This window comes from Anomalospiza imberbis, chromosome 1 (genome assembly GCF_031753505.1).
Source record: "Anomalospiza imberbis isolate Cuckoo-Finch-1a 21T00152 chromosome 1, ASM3175350v1, whole genome shotgun sequence".
NCBI lineage: Eukaryota > Metazoa > Chordata > Aves > Passeriformes > Viduidae > Anomalospiza > Anomalospiza imberbis.
In genome coordinates this window covers 48,266,220-48,280,949 of record NC_089681.1, presented here as the reverse complement: position 1 = coordinate 48,280,949, position 14,730 = coordinate 48,266,220, and the positions used below count along the sequence as shown (strand labels likewise).

At 41.1% G+C, this 14,730-nt stretch overlaps 1 long non-coding RNA gene across 1 annotated transcript; it reads right to left on the bottom strand.

Annotated features, from left to right (window-relative positions):
• Nucleotides 1-4,301: 4,301 nt before the first annotated feature.
• On the bottom strand, nt 4,302-12,384 carry LOC137478391 (uncharacterized). The gene is made up of 3 exons (XR_011001554.1): nt 12,246-12,384; nt 9,649-9,776; nt 4,302-4,402 (listed from the first exon to the last, which is right to left on the bottom strand). It is a non-coding gene; the product is annotated as an uncharacterized lncRNA (long non-coding RNA).
• Between the last annotated feature and the right edge of the window lie 2,346 nt (nt 12,385-14,730).

Below are 14,730 nucleotides of genomic sequence, written 5' to 3'. Positions count from 1 at the left end.
AGCTGGTCGGTGCCACCCCCTGTTCCTCTGTGCCACCTCACAGGGCTGGGTATTATTACAAGCCAGGACAGGTAAGATTCATTCTGACAGTTCAGAGCTGTGACTGAAAGAGAACTGGATCATTAAGGAGCTGCGTTTCTTTCAGACTCATAAGCAATGATTTCATTGCAGATGAGGATGCTTAGGCAATGTGTAAGTTATCAGAGCTGTCTTCACTTCCAGTTTCTGGGGCCAGGCTGTGGCCTCTTTCCAGATTGATGTTAGGCACTGATGTGCACCAGCCAGCCATCTCCCCTGTCCCCCCAACCCTGACATGCCAGCACAACCTACTCAGCCTACACAGCCAAGGTACTGGCTCTGAGGATCCAGGCATAGGTGCAACCTCAAACACACATGACTTGCTGTATCTTTCACTAAGTGGGTGATGAGACCAAGAGAGATGAAGAGCAGCTATAGGAGCTGTACAGGAACTCATCTGCAGCTTTTTAAGAGCCATAGCTCCGGGGGAACTGTAGTTTTGCCAGCCACTGTTATGCATTACCAAATAAAAGGGCTCCTGTCCTCTCCTGCCTCAGTGACATTCCTCCATTAAGGGCTTATTTGTCTCCTTGGCTGTCACTGTCTGTGGGAGGGAGATATAGCAGAGAAAGAGTCATAGGAAAACTGGTGGAAAACAAAGTATCTAGCCAGTACATTTAATTCAGTAGGTAAATTCAGTAGGGTCAGATTTCTTAAATGTCTTCTGTGCATCTGACCTGGGCTAACATTTAGACTTTCAGTGTCTTCAAGATCAATTTAATTTTTACTATCTAGAATTTATTTAAGTTTATTATATAGAGTTGCAACTCATAGTTTCCTAGTAGTAATGCAGCTCCTTCCATTAAATTGCATTTTTAAGACTAAATGACACCCATGCTTTTACCTATAAATATATAAAATAGTATTTTTTGCTCACTTGCAACAAAGGAATTTGATGCTGGATTGTCTCCTGTTATTAAATGAGTTGAATATTTTCACAACATCTGAGGAAACAAACCAAACAGGGGTCACCTGCTTTACAAAGTATACTTTAAAATGTTTATTTTGCTCCTTTGAACTATTTATTTCTTTTCACTGCTATTACAGAAAAATATGGATTTATACTTAATAAACATCAATGAGAAGCTTTCTATGCTTGTGTAAACAGAAATAAACTCGAAGACCTTGTCAAAACAAGTAGGTTAAGCTTGACTAATCAGCTGAACTGATTCTATTAATAGGCAAGGTGGCATCATTATTCCATTAAATTTTGTCTGGAATACTGGGGGCAGGTACATATATCCATACAGAAGACATTAAATCAGATGAATCTTTCCAAAATTAAAATACAGTAACAGTCATTTACTCTTTATTTCTTCAGTCTGGGAAGGAGTATTGTGCCTGGTTAAAAAAAAGTGAGGATGAATGAAATTGAGACTTTTTCAGAAAACTTCATTATGGATTGATTAGGTGGAGTTTGAAGTGATGTTGACATTCTCATGGAATATGGCCACAACTATAGTTAAACTATCTGCCAGTGGAGACATTAGATGAAATCTGATGCAATTAGTATTACTGGGAAACACAGATGCACTTTTGATTTCTGTCAGTCCTGTGGTAGAATATAAAATTGCAAAGGAGGTAAGATCAGGTGTTATATTAACATAGGTTAACTAAATGCAAATTTATCAGCCTCATCCAAACCATGATTGATGGGAGCTCACACTTTGCCATTATTCACCATTTCCTACAGCCATAGCATGAGTCTCTTATTCTTACAGTGCCTTGTGTAAAGAAGCTAAGTCCACTTAAGGCATCCGCTGACAGCATTTGCATATAATTTTCTTTTTTGTGATGGATTCCTCTCCAGCTATAATGGATGTTTGTCTATGGTGATATCTTAAGTTTTAGCTTTTATATTTTTCAAATTCTATACTGCTTTAGTGTGTAGTTCTGAGCTTCATATTAGGGATAGTAAGCTCTCTTCACAGAGTAGGTGGACAAAACAATTCCTCTTCTAGCTTGGGACCAAGGACAACTGATCCAAATTTCAGTCCCAAGAGCATAAACAACGTGGACTGAAGAGAGAAAAACAAGAAGGATGGGACTTCATAACGTAAAGCTGTAAGTGGACAATTAACTCCAAGATGCTAATGGACCAGAACTTACAAAAGTGAGAAACACTGGGACCAGCTGTCCATTTTGTGACCATTTTGGGTTCATCTTGGGTGTAGCCCTGGCTGGGCTCTTGTGCTTTCCAAGGTGTATCCATTGAGGCCTTCTAATAAATACCTACTTTATTCTTTAACTCTGTCTAGCCTCCGTTCTAGGTCAGCCTTGACAAGGCATCAATGGCTCCAAGAGGGAGTCAGTTTAGATATTTCTGCATATAGTTTCTCTAGGTGATAGTCAGCAGTACTGAGAAATCCAGGCACTTATTCATGAAAACTTCCCTAGCAGAAGTTTCTACCTATGAGCTCTCCTAAGAAAATGTTTTCCACCTCTGAATCTTTAGCCCAACAAACAAAAATGCAACAAAATCTTTACCTAAGAGAAAAGGCCTGACACTAATTTTAGACATTGCTTTCAGCCACCAGCCAAGGCAACAAACTGCAACTGAAAGCTGCTATCTGTATCCTGCTGGAACCATACAGATAAGCAGCTAGGAGAAGCATTCCCAAGGTCCCAAGTATCTGGATTTTAGATAAGAGCTGTGTGAGCCACCCAGAGTACAAGGGTCTAAGAGAAGAACCTGTGGTTTAGCTTGCATACCTCTGAAATATTAGCAATATCACCGAAACTTGTTTTCATGTTAAGAATGTGGAAGCAGCAAATGGACAAATGATCCCTATTTCTTCAACAACTGTCATGATACTGTGGAGCTATAGGGCACTCAGATATCACTGTTTCAATAAAATCATTTAATAGAGTTGCCACAGTCCTTTGTTGCCATCTCATGGCATCTATACTTTCTCACTAGAAGTATAATCTTCTACTGCAATAGTTTCTTACAGGTGTAAATAGCCATGACTTGAGACCTGGAGAAAATCAAATCTGTCCCATAATTTTTGGGGGCATTAATGAGAAAAAAAAATACACTGCAATTCCCCATCTGCCTGAAATGTGTGTGTTAAAAGAGCTGCATGTGCAAGGGCACAGCAGATTAAGATGCTCTCATGTAAGTAGCAGGGGCTCCCTACTTTTCTTATAGGTCACTGTGTTAACAAAGGGCTTACACTACTGCAATCACAGCTAATCTCTGTTCTTGCTACACATGACAAGGATTGTGGTGTCTAAGTCAGGCTTCAGTTCTCACATATTCCAACAGATTTAGGACATTTTGTCACTTGAGAAGTGCACACACTTCCATGTAATTCAGAATGGAACAGCTTTCAAAGAAATTATGATAAAAAGTCCTGTTCTGTGACACAGCAGTATTAGAAAATGGTGGTTGTTTTAATTGTCAGGTTGTGTCCAAAACTCACTTCCAGTTTTCTTGAAGAACGGAAGTGGGTTTGGAAATGAAAGATGTGTGCTTAATTTTGCTGATAGCTACTGTCTTTATTCACTCCTTGTAATTTCACATGGGGAAGTTTTTTTCCATTCCTTTCCTCTCAAGGAAGAGCTTCCTTCCTGTTCTAGCTTCAGAGCTAATACATGATATTTTCTTTTTCTTTCAGAGACATGAGTATAGATACATTTCAACTGAAACTTCAACTGAAACTTCTTCAATGAAATGCTTTCACTTCTGCTGTGAGGAACCAATGAGTGGTTGTCAGAAGAATATTCACGTGTAACCTCATCAGAAACATCCTCTTCTGGCAAGGACTGAAAGAGCCGTGTAAAGTGCTCTCGTATCCCTCATATATCTTGACTTACACCTGTTGTCAGAGCAGGAAGCAGTTTAGAGAATAAAGCCTTACCATCAACTTATTTCAACACTAGTCAATACTAAAGAGAAACATATAGCAACAGTCTTCCAAGTAGGGGCAGCCAAGGAGTTGTATTCACTCTGTTATGTACACTTAAGGTAGTTGCTCTTTGCATGAAAAAACCCCAAACAAACAAAGCAGTATACTTTACTCAATGTTTGTGTTGTTTGCTTGTGGTTAAAGAGCATCTGCTATCCTTGGTGTTTGAACTTACTGCAGAAATAGAAAAGGGATTTTTCATGTCATGAATAAAACAGAAAAAATGAATTTTGTCAACAACTCACAACATTTTATTCATATCATGTGAAAAGTCCACTTAAATGTGGACATTTGTCAGAAATACCAAGTCTATATCCTTAGCACATAATTTTTCTATTTCTTACTTGGTAACTGGATCCTCCAAGGTCTTGCTCTTCCATTTCTTATTCATTGTGTTCCAAGCAGCCAAGAAACTGATGGTTAAATGAAAGAGCATTATTGCCAGACAGCTCCCATTTTGTGATTATATGAAAACCCTATTTGCATATGCAGCTGAGGGCATTTATATTAAGAACCAAGTTATGTGGCTGCTTTTTCCACTCCAAATTTTCCAAGATATCCCCAGAGCCTCTCCAATCGAAAGCTTTTTACAAATGTTTTCTATAAATCATTTTGCAGTTTCACTGGAAGGATTATTCACCCCAAGAGCTGCAGCTAACCCCTCCATGCCAAAGGAAGCTGTACTGGCTCTGTATGGCAAAGGTGGAACTGCCCAGGGAGGAAGACTTCCCTGGGGAAACCCTAGGGCTGGGAGAAGTGTTCATGGGATTTCCTACCTTTTCTATCTCTTTTAGAATGCTGTGGGTCAAGGTGGCAGTGTGGTACTGAATGGCATTGGGTTGCAATAGTGATATTACCCACTGCTGAGAGACTGCTATGCTCCCACCCGTGAAGGAGCACTCTGTCTTCGCACAGGGTAAAGAGTTTTGACCTTATGCCATTATAGAGGTAAATCTATCCTTCTCGCCTAGCTCTTAGGGTTTCTTTCACAAAACAGTGTGTTTTGTTCACCATCTTGTCTTTAAATTTGTTTGTGTTGATAATAGCAAACTGCAGACAATGTCTGCATATTGCCAATGCGATTGCAGTAAGGTAGATGCTTTATATTCCTTGAGAGCACTTGGTATATGGTGCATTATCTTGCATTTTAATTTTATTTAATCCTACACCATCAAAACACCAAGCACAACAGATCTGAGAAAAGACTAGAGGAATTTACCCCACCAGCAAGTGCCTATTCTAAGTAAATGCCTCCTCCTATCTGATGACATACCGAGCCTAAACTGGAGAAGAACAGAGACATTCACTTTATTCTCTGGTTTCTTCTTCAAGTAACCCAGAATATTTGTAGAGATGAGGCCTGCTCTGCTTTGCCTGGAGTATTGGCTCTAATATGGCAATAACTGCTTGGTACAACCAGCTCACACTTAATTTTAGCTTCTTCCCAGTTAGTCAGGACAGGAAAATTTGCATTGCCTAGCATGCCAGAAATAAAGGTATTTCTGCTCATTGTCACAATATTCCGTAACTCCAAGTCTAAGGCCACCTGCTTCACTGCTTTCCTCATCATATTTTCTGAATGTGCTTTCTTTCTATCTATTTAGATTGTGGAGGTAATATACGTTTTCTGAAAGCTTTTGGGCTGCTTTTCCAAAAACTAGGATCTGCTTTTCCATTTTTTCAGTATGTCTCATTAACAAGAGCAACCTCTTAAGGAAGTCTCAGGGACTTTAATCCTACTGCCTCTGTAAGGAGTTGTACAAAAGGGAGTATTTAGAGATGGAAAGTACCAATTCTCCAGGCTCAGGCTTGGATTTCAATGTATTAAGCAATGAACATTATTAGTTCAGTGTCTGGGGAATCTCCTGATGGAGATTTCTGTGGGATTTGTCTGAAACCGCAGAGTTGCACAAAAGTAGCCCTGCTGTAAAAGGGCAGGTGTTTGCAGAGTGATGGCTCGCCTGCTGACAGATAACCTGCTTTGCTAGGGGAGATAGTACTTCTGCCCACTAAGGGATCCTAGGAAATATCAGATGTGGTAAGTTCAGCCTGTTTTTGGATTATTTGGGTGGCATTTCTACTGAGGAAAGCAAGCAGTCCCACTGACAAGCCTTGGCGAGAAAACTTGGCTTGCAGAGTACATCCTGTAGGAGCACCTGATCGCAGGCAGTGGCCTCCCAAAGAAACCTGAGATGCTGCTCTTAAGTTTGGTCACAAACTAAGTCGTGTTTTTCCTGGATAACTTTGCTCCCTTTGCTCCTTCTTTTTTTTTTTTTTTTTAATCCCTGCCTGAAAATTTTGTATGATTTTGCTAATTCTTTTTTATTCACCAAACAATTGTCAAAACTACTTGGTGTCTCTCAGCTTTTTGTTCTGTACATGGGGGTGGAAGTGAGCAGGATTGCTTTGCTGCTGTCCCAAGCAGTCCTTGCAAAAACAGCCACTGTGATGTCAAAAGAAACAGTAAATCTCTGGCATAACAAAAGAGAATCAAAGTGACTTACAAAGAAATGTTAAAGCAGCATTTTTTTCCCCAACACCCCCCCCACCCCAGTATTGTAGAAAATTCCTTAAGCAACAGAAGTGGAAAGAGAAACAAAGTTTAACATTTCAGTGTCTTACTCAGCGAAGTTTTCTGAGGAAAACAAATCAGCTGAAATAGTAACCTTTGTTAGTTTTTCCCTATACTTTATTCAAATAAAGATATGCGAGCTACATGTGTTCCTGTTTAATCCAAAGACTTTATTCTAAATGCCTTGGATTGCACATTAACTTGGTAATTTTATTTATTAGTTATTGAAAAGAGTGGCACACAGGAATAATGTTGAATGTGCTGTAGATCAGTGTAGTATTTATCTTGTAGAGATTTAATCAGAAAAGTTAGATTTGTAGAGGGACGTAGTATCTTTTATTAGCCTAGCTGCCAGAGTGGGAAAAAAAAGGAGAGAAGTCTAAATGCTCTGCCCATTTTTCTAATTAGGTCCTGCAGTCGAATAAAATAAAACAGTACCCTTAAACCACAAAAGTTACAGCAACACCATTATGATGATACAAAAGATGAATCATTTGTGCAAACATGGCCACAAACCTCTGTAACCTCATTGTCCACATCCTCCCTTCTGCCCAAATATAAAATATGGTTAGCACATTCAGAGCTAATAATTTTGTTAGAAAAGGGGAGGCTCTATTTGATGTATTTCATGAGAGAAATGAGTTCAGGCAGATAAGAGTAGCCTGTCTCAGCCCACGGAGCAGGCAGGAGGATGGTGTGTGCAGGACAGCTGCAGTGTAACACAGGCTTACGACCAGAAGCAAACTCTCCATTTCAAACCCTGAACACTTGCAACAAAACAAAAATAAAGCCCAGCTCTGTGATCCTTGTTTGAGTATTGCTCAGGCTCATCAAAAAATGCAGGATGGAGTTTGAGTGACAAGTTTAACCTCCTCTTAGGGCAAAGGTTTGAAATTCCTTTACTTAATGAGTAATTGTATCATACAGCGCCTGCTGAGCTGCTAATAGCAAATGAGAGACATTTTGGGACAGAAGGAAGCTAGGAGTCCTTTCTAATTAAGTGTGCCCCTTTCTGAGTCTCAAGATAAATTCCACAATAGTTTTCAGTTCATGCTTGCATACTACACCTTTTTCTTCTTTCCCTGTTTTTCCTGTGTGCTCTGTCCACTGCTCTGCAGGCAGAAAATTCCTCTTGAATTCCTTTTGTATCTGGTCATTCCATAGATTAAATCAGAGCCCCTTGGTTTATGATAAGGAATGCAACCCTCACTGCTATCAACATGTCTCTGGACCTGTCCTATTACTATTTCCAATTTGAAGGCTCCTTTGGGTCCTTTGTTATATCAAAAGTCCTGTTTCCTAAGTCTTCTTGAACTATGATCTGTGAATTTATGCATCATCTGGTTTATCACCAGTGTGCTGTCCAGGCCATTTTGACACAAAATAGCAAAAAATGTGCTCAGTTATGCTCTGGAGGTATCACCACTTGTCTCACACTTGAGGTGGATATGTGCCAGGTCGTGCTGAGCCCAGGAGCCATGGAATGACTGAGGTGCTCTGTAGGGAGCCTCACCTCAGATTTGTACACTCTGGAAGTGCCTCAACTCAGATTTGCACCCCATAGCCTCTATGCCTCTTGGTGAATCACCCCAATTCCTCTCTGTGTCTTCATGACAGGACATTTCCATTCCCCTCACATCCCACATGCTTCCACCACTGCAGTATGGATACCCCCTCCAGCATGTTTCAGTGTCCCTAAATCTTCTGGGCAGCAGAAGCTGTGGCCGGCTGGGATGTGCCTGCATGCCAGCTGGCCAGCCTAATGTGCACGTGGGCATGGGTCAGATGGCCATTTCCAGACTGGAAAAGGCTGAGCTCTGTCTGCATTCCCATCAGGAACAGATGCTCCTCTGCCTCTTGTTTTCCTATGTGGACAAATGGTTCAATCAAATGTTTGGGAGCTGAGCGACTTTGAGCCTGTGCCTTTCAGCTAAATCTGATGGAAATGGGTGAATTGCAGGGCAAAGTTCTAAGAAAAGATGACACACCAGTCTTGAGAGTTGACACACAGATTCTTGTACAAACAGGCTGCCAAAGTCACGTAGGAATCATTTTCTTAAGAAATAAGGCTAACAATGTAATAGTCTGGGTGGGGAAAGATATCGGGGAAGCTGGATTTGGCTTCCTGATTCTGAGACTCAGCCTGTGCAGTCCCATAAATAATGTTGCTGACAGACAGTTTTAAATTACACAACAAATGGACCAGGACAGGGCTACCCAATGGAGCAGTGCAAAACACATCCCCTGCTCTTTCCTGCTTTTCTGCTCCTTGCTGCCTGCTGCCTCCTTCTTCCTCTTCCCTTACACAGCCAAGTGTAAAGAAGAGATCTGCACTAACAGGCTTCTCCTTTCCTGGAGGGAAAATAAGTCCTGATGGTTATTGTACCCCTAAATCTCCTCATGTGAAATCGAGCTGGCTCGTGTGAGTAGATCTCAGGCAGCAGTGTTGAACCCCTCTCATCTACAGCCAGCTCTGGTGCTGGTCTGGGTCTGGTCTGGTTGTGGTACATGCACCTGAAATTTCACATGCTCAAGGTGATGGTCAGTGTCTACTTGCAAATTCTGAAGAATAGATAATGAAGTAGTGGAGGCACAAACCGCGTAAATGGGGAAGGCTAGAAAGGGAGGGAGTATGCTGGTGAAGCAAAGTTCATAGCACAGGGGCTCTTTACAAAATGCTTAACAGAAACTAGGAGAAATTCTCTTAGGCATTTGTTATAGTCCATCTTCCTGAAACCTCCTCCGTGATGTGAAATGAACTGTTTTGGCACTGGAATCTTGTCACTCTTCAGATATTCTAATTATCTGCCCTAACAGGAGCCTGGTTTCCTAGTTCACTGTTTCTTTTTCCTCCCTTGAGACTATTTCTGGCATGCATTTCCACATCATTATGTGAACACAGAGTGCCAAAAATGTCTTTAATGTTTCAGCAAGACTGTACCTAGCTTAGCAAATGAATTCAAATGTGTAAATCTGTAAGAAAATCTGCTGTCTTTTTCACCAACCCTTTTACCCTTTAGGATCAACTAGAAAAGTGCTTTGTAACATGAAAAATTCTGATTTCCTCTCCCTTTTGTACTTCCTTACCTGACACACCTGATGTGAAGCATTGCTGTCTGATACATTTATCTGTGCTTTTCCATTTGGATCCAAGTCCTCACTGATTGTGATGGATATAGAAAGGGAGGGAATGTGTTTCCTCACAGAATTCATCACTAAGAGGTAAATGAAAAATACTGAAGCTATCTTGGAGTTAGATTTTAAGTGTCAGGCAAATTTTGAAAATACCAAGTATAACTTACTGGGGTATTGTAACCAGACTTGGGGAATTTCAAGGAGTAATTTTAATGAAGCTGAAAAATAGTGGCAATGCCCAGAATATTGCTTATATATGGAGCCTCTCATACAACAAATAGACACTCCTGACTCTGCAGAGAAAATCAAAGAATGGTGGAATGGGTAGATAAGCAGAGGCTCTGAGGGATTTGCAAGATGGCCACAAAAAAAAAAAAAAAAAGAGGCCAGAGATGGTCTCAAAGAGGAGGCAAGAGAAGCAGGGCTGCTGTGGGGAGCAAGGGGACAGCAGAGCAAAGGCAGGCAGGGACAAAGGTCTCACCAAGTATCCCTGGGAAGGTTGGCCCTGCCAAAACTGCTGCTCTGAAGGCTGTAGCAGAAGCAGCAGCGAGTCTGTGTGTCCTGAACAGTGACCCAGGCAAGGGAGGCACCCAGGTCACTGGCATTTTCCCATGCAGATGCTCTGCCCCAGTAGCTCTCTGTTTGCTGTCTGCTGCTCTCCCTGGCACTGGAAAAGAACTCTCCATGTCTGCTTTGCCTTTTCTCTGTTGGGTTGTGCTAAATCAAAAGCCAGCCCCTCAATGTGTGTGTAAAAGATGTCCAAACACCCATTTTTTAACTCCCAAGTGGGCTTTGCAGCTTCTCTGCTGTCCCTGCCCTTCTTTACAAGTATGTGCTGAACTACACTGCGTCCACAAAGGCAAACATGCCAGTTTAGCAAAGAAGATAATTAAAATTTTATTGAAAACATACACCAGTAAGAATGTCTGCTTAAAAGCTGCCTCCATGCATGTAACTATAGGCTCTACCTTTTGTTTTCAGCTCAGGAATGAACAAACCATGCAGCTAGGATTTACAAGGAATGCTTATTAAGAAAAAGGAGTTTCAAAGAATAGTCTGAACTGAGAGATGCAAAATTACTAGCGGTGACCTGAAGCAGATTGGAGCTGCAAACAGACTGTCCCTTCGTGTTCAGTAATTTCACTCCTGGCAGCTGCTGCAGCTACAGCTGATTCCCTGTTCTGCCCTGCCCAAGAGTTATGTAGGTGTATACATACACATAGGAAAAAAAAAAGAAGGATGGAAAATACTTTATTCTTAATGGGAAAATATCCACCTCCCAAGGCTTAAAATGGAGAGCTTTTTTCCTTACAAAATGGAAACCCTTTAAAATGTAGATATGTGTAAAATAGCCTCTCCCAAAAAACTTTGAAGAACAAATTAGCTGGTTCTGTGGCATCTCACCAGGCTGTGGAATTTATGAAAACCACATTCCTTGGATTCTAAAACACTGGCCATCCCGCTGCTCTTTCAAATAATGTTGATTTTGCTGACTAGTCTCTCTGAGAGCCAGCACAGTTGTCTAATTGTAAGTAAATAATCTCAGAACAAATCCATGTTTGACATACTGTCATACTAGCATTTACTGTTTTGCAAAAAGGATTTACTTCAAGGATATTGAAAAATTCCATTGGTGTTTAAGGGGAGTAACAACTGTGACCCTCTATAAATTAAAATGCTTGACCCTGCTATATGATATAGAAGATCCAAAGTATTTCACAAGTTCAGGTCAGTGAAGGCAGAAAACAAGCCCTGCTCCTGAAGGTGCGGTACTATGTTCGCACAAACATCCGCCAGGACCATGAAGGTTTACAAGGGTGAGATGTTTCAAGCTCAGGCTCTTCGGCTCATGTGCAGCCCCCCATACCTTCTCTGGGAATGTCTAAGGTTGATTATAAAGGTCTACAATTACAGATCATGTTGCTAGAAAGGACATGCTGGCCACATTCAGAGCTGCTGTAAAGTACTAAAGAGGGACACTGGTGCCACTGTGATGTCAAAGTTCAAGAGCCTCATGAGACCTGTGGATGCACCACCTACAACCTGAGGCTGCCAAATCCTAGCATCCTCTATATTAAAGGGAAAATGAAGCCATGAAATCTAGTCTAAAAGCCTGGAATGGTCAGTTTTAGCACAGCCCACCACTGCTCTTCTGAACTCTTTCAGGGCAGGCTGGGATAACACAGGGACTGGAGCACCAATGCCTCACTGCTCTTGAATGTAATGCCATAGCTGTAGTGGTTACACTAACACAAGTGCCTTTAGAGAAGGGTTTTCTTGGCTGTGATGTCACAACCCTCTTTCTCTGGCCATACAAGCCAGGACCAAGCAACTTGGCATATGAGCAAGCTCCGAAGAGAAGAGCTCATCATGATCTCAGATGATGACACCACAGCAGCAACATGGGCACAGCAGACTGCATGACCTGTGGTGCCTGGGAGCCCCAACCCTGCCAACCTTGGAGCCTTGCCCAGGAGCTACAAACATCCAGGACAAGGCAGATGATGAGGGGAATCTGAAGTGCAGGATCACCCCCAGGAATTACATACCCACACACCTATATTGAATATTGTGGCCAGAAATGGGAAGGATACCGGACTGAATTTCCATCTCTCGCTCTTTGATTGGACATAAGAAGCTACATGGTATATTGGGGGTTTTTCCATCACCAATATGAAGATACAGATCTATACCTCCCTTTGTGGAATTCTTTAAGAGCTGATATTTATGATGTCATCATTGTAGTTGCTGTTTTCATTTGCATCAGCACTGCTTACTGTAGCTCTTTTTTAATATAGCTATGGAAAAAAATGCATCCTTTTGTAGCACAGCCACTGTAATATCACAGTCACTGTACAACCTGCTTGAAATGGGGTGCAGAGCTCATTACAAGTTCCAGTGATTACAGAGTTGCCCCAGCATGATACCCCATTAAACCCGTGAGCCTTATTGAGGCCCAAACCAAATTCTGAGCACGTTGCAGAACTCCCAAAGGTGTGTGCTTTGGCTTGTTAGGTGTAGGCTGATGTTCAAGGGTTTTTTTTAAGAAGAACACTTTCCAGGTTCTCCCAGTCTGTCACAGTGCTGAATTCAGTGTGCCTGGTGCCATTAAGTGTTATAAGACAAAAATGTGACAGATTAGGAGCAATCAGGTTTTCCTATTATATTTTCACATGGCTGAATACTTTTTCTTTTTACTGTGTGTTTGGTGTACATGGAGTGTGCATGAGTGAAGAATTTTAGCCTGTGACATATTTTAGTTCTAACCCCTTTAATATTCCCACTATAATGAAGAGACAAAACTGGCTTATTGTGAAGTAATTTGTTAGAAATATTCATAAGAAACAACAAAAATGTTCTGTGACTAATGAAAGCATTCAAATTAACTATCCAGTTGTCTAAAAGGTCCTGCTAATAACAAGTTTGTATTTGTCTGAAAAGTTAAACTATTGAAGTACATTCAGTGTGATGGAAGTGTACAAAGTTTTGTTTAAATTTTTGGTTCCTACCGGGAAAACTGTCTCTTTGGATTTGTGTGCATCTCTTTCTGTCTGAAATTAAAATCCAAGGAATCAGGAGCTGGAACAGTTTTTGGTGTTGATTCAAGCAGTGCATGAGAATTCAGGTCAGTTTTCTTACTGGATCAGTACCAATTTCACTATTTCCAGTCAAAGTTATGATGCTTGTTCTTAAAATGTTCTTGAATGAGACTGCATAAAAAAACTCCAGCATGTCAAGCCAGCTCTTCTGGACTTGTGTGCTGCTCGTGGACAGATCACTCATAAATGCTGCTAACAAATTTGCCCTTTGTGACCTCATGCTGTGAAGCTACCTCAATAATTAAAAGAGTTCCTATATCAAATAACAAAGCCCCTTTTTTGACAATGGAATGTGTAATGTTTGTAGATTTTCCTCTCCAGTAAGCTGTCAACATTTTCAAAGGAAAACAGGAAGATGTCTAGCAGGGAGATCACAAGGTAGGGAGCCAGGAGGTCTAGGTTTATTCCTGGCCCTGCCACCATCACATTACACAATGCACAGCTCCTCTCTGCTTCATTTTCATTATTTCCCACACAACAGTGCTGTTTCTGATGGACTCTGGGCTGTGCTCTTGGTGCTGGGGACCATTGGGAAAGCTTTGGTAGCAGAAGATATTCACAGAACTCCTGGGCACATACAGCAGTGTGAATTTTCAGCCAACATTGACTGCCTCTGAAAAAAAACTGTACATTTCTTTGCCTCTGTGAAAAAAGAGAGGAAAAAGTTCAGCTGCTTTGCAGGGAATATTAACCACTTTCCTATGAATACATGTACTGGCCATGAAGGTGCCATTATAATAGTTGTCATTTAATCCAATGTTTGTCTTAAGCAATAAATTTTCAGCAACAATCCAATAATATTTCCCTGGGATCCCAAATGGCTTCTTTTTTTTTTTTTTTTCCTTTTCTTCGTTTTGAGGCTGAATTAACAGTTACGTAATATAAGGAGGGTTTTTTTTGCTTTTGCTTCATAAATGATTTTTTGTTAGGCACAGTGGAAAAAGAACACCATATAACAATTCAAAATGAAGTCATCTGTCTTTGTGTCCATCTAACAATGTTAACAAATATCCCACATCTGAAGGAAACATGAAGCAGTATTTCTGTGCCGTGTTCATTTACTGCACTTTGAAGGAGCATAACACAAAGATGCATTTATTAAACGAAGCACATACATCTTCCTTTTTCTTTCCCATGGCATTTCATTACTTCTTTGCCTGTGTTTCAGTGATCTTGGCTCCACTGTGGTGCACCTTAAAAAATCAGAAAAAAATTCTCTAAGCCATGTTCTTGCTGTTCCGTTTGGTGTGGGCTCCTACCTTGCAGCCCAGCAGAAGGCAGGTTGTCCAGCTGGGACTGCAGATAAACTACTCCACATGAAGGGAAAATAGAAGGCAACTGCAGTTATCACCAGGACGCAGCCCTTAAGTTACTTCAGAGTAACTCATTGGCTTGTCCCATACCCTAATGGGTTTTTGCTTCCAGTATGTGAAAA